We start from the raw sequence: 6000 nt of genomic DNA, 5'->3' as shown, positions 1-6000 counted from the left end.
AGGTAGGCAGATAGAGACAGAGGTGAAAGCAGGCTCCCCGCTGAGCAGAGACCCTGATGCGGGGCTCGATCCCAGCACCCGGGGATCATGACCTGAGCTGAAGGCAGAGGCTTTAACCCACTGAGCCACCCAGGTGCCCCGAAGATTTTATTTATTTGTCAGAGAGCACAAGTAGGCAGAGCGGCAGACAGAGCAAGAGGGAGGAGCAGGCTCTCCGCTGAGTAGGGAGCTAGATGCGAGGCTTGATCCCTGGGCGTTCATGACCTGAACTGAAGGCAGCTGCTCAACTGACTGAGTCACCCAGGTGCCTCTGAAACTTTTTTAAAAATAAGGTCTATACCCGACATGGGCCTCAAACTCATGATCAAGATCAAGAGTTGCCTGCTCTACTGACTGAGCTAGCCAGATGACCATGAGGCTTTTAAAACAGTAGGAAGGGACACCTGAGTGCCTCAGTCTGTTAAGTGCCTGACTCAAGGTTTTGGCTCAGGTCATGATCTCAGGGTCGTGACACTGTGCCCTCCACAACCAGTGTGGAGCCTGCTTATGATTCTCTCTCTCCCTCTCTCTAGCCCCTCTCCCCAAAAAACCGGTAGAAAGAACAGTATAAAGAACACCTGTATACCCACATCTGAATCCAACAATTGTCAGCATTTTTTCATGTTTAAAAGTATGTCAGTGGAGCACCTGGGTTGCTCAGTTGGTCAAGTGTCTGCTTTTGGCCTTGGGGTCTCAGGTCTTGGTCCCAGGCTCCTGGGAGGCAAAACCCACGTGGAGCTCCTGGCTCAGCAGGGAGCCTGCTTCCCCCACTCCCCCTGCTCTCGCTCTCTCTCTCAAATAAATAAAATCTTTTTTAAAAAAGTCTAAAAATAGGGGCGCCTGGGTGGCTCAGTGGTTTGGGCTGCTGCCTTCGGCTCAGGTCATGATCTCAGGGTCCTGGGATCGAGCCCCGCATCGGACTCTCTGCTCCGCAGGAAGCCTGCTTCCCTCTCTCTCTCTTTCTCTCTCCGCCTGCCTCTCTGCCTACTTGTGATCTCTGTCTGTCAAATAAATAAATAAAATCTTAAAAAAAAAAAGTCTAAAAATAAAAATATATCAAATATATATTCAATTAGGGGCACCTGGCTGCCTCTGTCAGCAGAGCATGGGTCTCTTGATCTCAGGGTCACTGAGTTCAAGCCCCATGTTGGGCCTAAAGCTTGCTTTAAAAAAAATAATAAAAAAATTTTAAAAATATGTAAAATTCTATACATGTACGTATATGCATGTGCACACATTTGGCAGGCTCATTTCAAAGTGAGTCATCACGACATTTTATATCTGAATACTTCAGCGTGCATAAGTATGTCCAGTGTAAGGGCATTTACCTACATATCCACTATACTATTATCATACCCAAGAAAACTGACCATAATTCCCAATTTTACTCATACTTAATTGATACTCTGTTTTTCCCAGCATTCTCAAAATGTTTCTTATGGAAGGTTTTGTTGTTTTTTGTTTTAATTTTTTAAATAATTTTAAAAATTTTTAATAAACATATAATGTATTATTAGCTCCAGGGGTATAGGTCTGTGAATCGCCAGGTTTACACAGTTCACAGCACTCCCCAATGTCCATAACCCGACCACTCTTTCCCTACCCCCTTCCGCCGGGCAACCCTCAGTTTGTTTTGTGAGATTAAGAATCTCTTATGGTTTGTCTCCCTCCCGATCCCATCTTGTTTCATTTATTCTTTTCCTACCCCCCAAACCCCCTACATTGCATCTCCACTTCCTCATACCAGGGAGATCATATGATAGTTGTCTTTCTCCACTTGACTTATTTTGCTAAGCATATACCCTCTAGTTCCATCCATGTTGTCGCAAATGGCAAGATTTCATTTCTTTTGATGGCTGCATAATATTCCATTGTACACATACACCACATCTTCTTTATCCATTCATCTGTTGATGGACATCTAGGTTCTTTCCATAGTTTGGCTATTGTGGACATTGCTGTTATAAACATTTGGGTGCAGGTGCCCCTTTGGATCACTATGTTTGTATCTTTAGGGTAAATACCCAATAGTGCAATTGCTGGGTTGTAGGTTAGCTCTATTTTCAACTTTTTGAGGAACCTCCATGCTGTTTTCCAGAGTGGTTGCACCAGTTTGCTGTTTTTTAAATTTAAGTAGGCTCCACACTAAGTATGGAGTCTAACACAGGGCTTGAACTCTGGAGATCAAGACGGAAGCGGAGAACAGGGGTCAGACACTTAACCAACTAAGCCCCCCCAAGCACCCTGGCGGTATCATTTCTTAAAAGAGTCAGTATGCAATCAAGGATCAAGCACTTTATTTTATGTTACATCTTATTACTCTTTTGATTTCAGAATGACCCCCTTCTTTTCTCCTTTCTAGGACATTGATCTTTTGAAGAGATCAGGCTAGTCATCTTGTAGAATGTTCCGTGTATTGGCTTTGTCTACTTGTGCCATTTTGGTGTTTTGAAGTTGTTCCTCAATCTTCTCTGCATTTTCTTTAAACTTAAATTCCTCCTAAAGGCCTATGTAGATTCTGATTAGCCTGGGCAAGCATACTTCATGTCTGACACTATGCATTACTTTCTCATGGGCTCTAATCAAAGTACTACATGCTTGGGGGGGATTACAGCAACAGGTATTTATTTTATTTGTTTTTTATTTTTCATTTTTAAAAAGATTTTATTTATTCATTTGAGAGACAGAGAAAGCAGGAGTGGGGTGGGGAGGGGGAGGAGCAGAGGGAGAAGGAGAAGCAGGCTCCCTGCTGAGCAGGGAACCCTATGTGGGGTTCCATCCCAGGACCTGGAGATCATGACCCCAGCCGAAGGCAGATTTTTTTTTTTTTTTAAGATTTTATTTATTTATTTGACAGAGAGAGATCACAAGTAGGCAGAGAGGCAGGCAGAGAGAGAGAGAGGAGGAAGCAGACTCGCTGCCGAGCAGAGAGCCCGATGCGGAACTCGATCCCAGGACCCTGAGATCATGACCCGAGCCGAAGGCAGCGGCCCAACCCAATGAGCCACCCAGGCGCCCCGAAGGCAGATATTTAACTGACTGAGCCACCCAGGAGCCCCAGCAAGAGATATTTATTCTGTCACAGTTCTGGAGCCCAGAAACTGTCTAAAAGTTTCCCTAGGCCAAAATCAAGGGGTCCACAGGGCCTTGTCACCTCCGGAGACCCTAGGGGAGAATCCATTCCTTGTCTCCTCCAGCTTCTTGTAGTTGTTGGCAGTTGTTGTGACTAGTGGTCACATCAGTCCAGTCTGCCCTTGAGGCACATGGCCTTCCCTTCACTATGTGTGTGCTGACTCCTCTGCTTCCCAAAACAACTGTATAAATGATTGCATTTGGGGTCCGCAGGATAAGCCAGGATAATCTCCCATCTCAAAATCCTTGACTAAGGGGTGGCTCAGTGGGTTAAAGCCTCTGCCTTCTGCTCAGGTCATGATCCCAGAGTCCTGGGGTCGAGCCCCATATTGGGCTCTCTGCTCAGTGGGGAGCCTGCTTCCTTCTCTCTCTCTGCCTGCTTCTCTGCCTACTTGTGAGCTCCATCTGTCAAATAAATAAATAAAATCTTAAAAAAAAATCCTTGACTGAATCACACCACAGATTCTCTTTTCCCTTGTGAAAGGTAGCAATCACAGGTTCCAGGGACTAGGATGTAGGTATCTTTTAGGAGATCATTTCAGTTTACCACATGCTGTGTGCTTCACAGGGCCTTCCATCAGAGGGATCATCATATCTCCTTGTCCTCCTCCCCCTCCCCTCCTCCTCCTTCTTCTTTTTTTGTTAAAGTAGGCTCCATAACCAATGTGGGGATTGAACTCACAACCCTGAGATCAAGAGTCGCATGCTCCACAGACCGAATCAGCCAGGCCAGGCACCCACTACTTGTTCCATTCTTTTTTTTTTTTTTAAGATTGTATTTATTTTGTCAGGGAGAGAGCAAGCGAGAGCGAGCACATGCAGGGGGAGCAGCAGACAGAGGGAGAAGTAAGTTCCCCGCCAAGCAAGGACCTTAATGCGGGACTTGATCCCGGGACCATGACTGGGATCATGACTGGAGCTGAAGGCAGATGCTTGACCAACTGAGCCATGGGGTGTGCGTGTGTGGGGGTGTCTTTTTTTTTTTTTTTTTAGATTTTATTTACTTATTTGTCAGAGACTGAGAGAGAGAGAGATCTTGATCTTAGCTTGATCACCCAGTTGAAAGTGGTGGCCCCTAGATCTCTTCATTGTCAAGGTACTTTCCCTGCTTGTGGTTGACAAGTTTTGGCACCTTGAATGCATATTCTGTTCCCCATCAACCTTTCACCTGATGGTTTCAGCATCCATTTCTGATCTTTGTCCTGTGTAGAGGAGGAAAGTGTTCCCTGACCTTCGTAGCGTCCCTGGCTGCGTTTAAACATTAAGGCAATAACACAGAAAAGCAGCATACAAATTTATTTAATATAAGTTTCCCATGACACTGGAGCCTTTATATGGAAACAAAGAACCAAGGACACGGTGAAACCTATTTGCTTTTCTGGTGGGTTGAACAAAGAGAGGCAGTTGTGTGACAAAGCAACTCAACCGCAGGGAGGTGACAGGAAATCGAATTGTTTTAACACGGTCTGTTTGTGTAACTTTCGCTCAGTATCAGCCTCTCATCCTTGGTAATGAGAATGTCTTCCTTCCTCTGGCTACAGCGAGGGCACTTTCATGGGGGAGCTTTATTTCCTGCTTTCAGGAAGAAAAAGGAAGGACAGACCACCCTCCGTACCTGCTGTTTCTCCAGTGCCTTTAACTCAAAATAATCAGTATGCCAACACCCCATGTTTGGGACTCCTTCACCTGAGTTAGTTCATTCAGGTTTGCAAAATGATGATTTTCTAGTTGATTATTCTTCCTCCACATATTAGATGATATCCTGCTGTAAAAGAAGTAATAAATAAGTCATTTCATCAACTGGTATTTTGTCTAACCTGAATGACTTGTTTCCACCGCAAAGGCAGGATATATGATGCACTTTTTCCCTCTTTATTTACAGTATTGTGTGTGTACGGAGCTGGTATAAAAGTCTCCAACAGTGGCAAATGAGATCTCTCTCTTCTTTGTAGACAATGGTCCGGGAAACTTCCCTGTGGTCCCTTTGACCTTATCAAATGTCTTGCTAGCACCCAGACACGCTGAGACACTGGTCTTCCTCTGATCTCTGTTTTTAAAATTGTGGCTGAGGAAATACCCACCAGGTTGGCATGGATGTGATTTCTGGTCCCAATCCCACAGGAGTGTGAACTTCTGTTGGAAGTCTTCCAGAGAGACTTCTCTGACCTGGATCCAGAACAAAGCCAGAGGCTTCATCCCCTGAAGATGTGGTTTTTTGATACTTTGTTTACAAAAAGAGGCAGCCAGCTTGTGAGTTATAGTTGGCCAATTTGATTTTTTTAGAAATATTGCATTCAAACATTATTTATCTTGTTGAGTTTTTTGGTGTTCTCTTAAATTATGCATCCAGGAGTGCCTGAGTGGTTCAGGGGCGTGTCTCTTTTTGGCTCAAGTGATGATTCCAGGATCCTGGGATGGAGACCTAAGCCCCACTTTGGGCTCCCTGCTCAGTGGGGAGCCTGCTTCTCCCTCTCCCTCTGCCCCTCTCCCTGCTCATGCTTTCTGTCTCTCCCTCAAATAAATTATTAAAAAAAAAACCAAAACAATAAAATATGCACCCAAAGTGCAGTCCTGCTTTGTTGGGGATGGGTTGGGACAGGAAGAAATTTCTTGTTTAATTTTCAGTCCTCAGGCCCTTGGCTTTATCTCCCGACTGCTAATCTGAGATCCACCGAAATCCTGATTTCAGCACTAAGCATTGGCTGATGTCCCCACGGCAAACAGAGCCTCCAGGCCCACTTCATTTTCTGCATTCTTACTTTCTATTATTTATGGGTTTTGAAGATTTCCCTTACCTTTCTGCCAGCTAAACCTTACACTAAAAGTGTG

The sequence above is a fragment of the Mustela lutreola genome, chromosome 6 (genome assembly GCF_030435805.1).
Source record: "Mustela lutreola isolate mMusLut2 chromosome 6, mMusLut2.pri, whole genome shotgun sequence".
NCBI lineage: Eukaryota > Metazoa > Chordata > Mammalia > Carnivora > Mustelidae > Mustela > Mustela lutreola.
Note: the sequence above shows the minus strand (reverse complement) of the source record.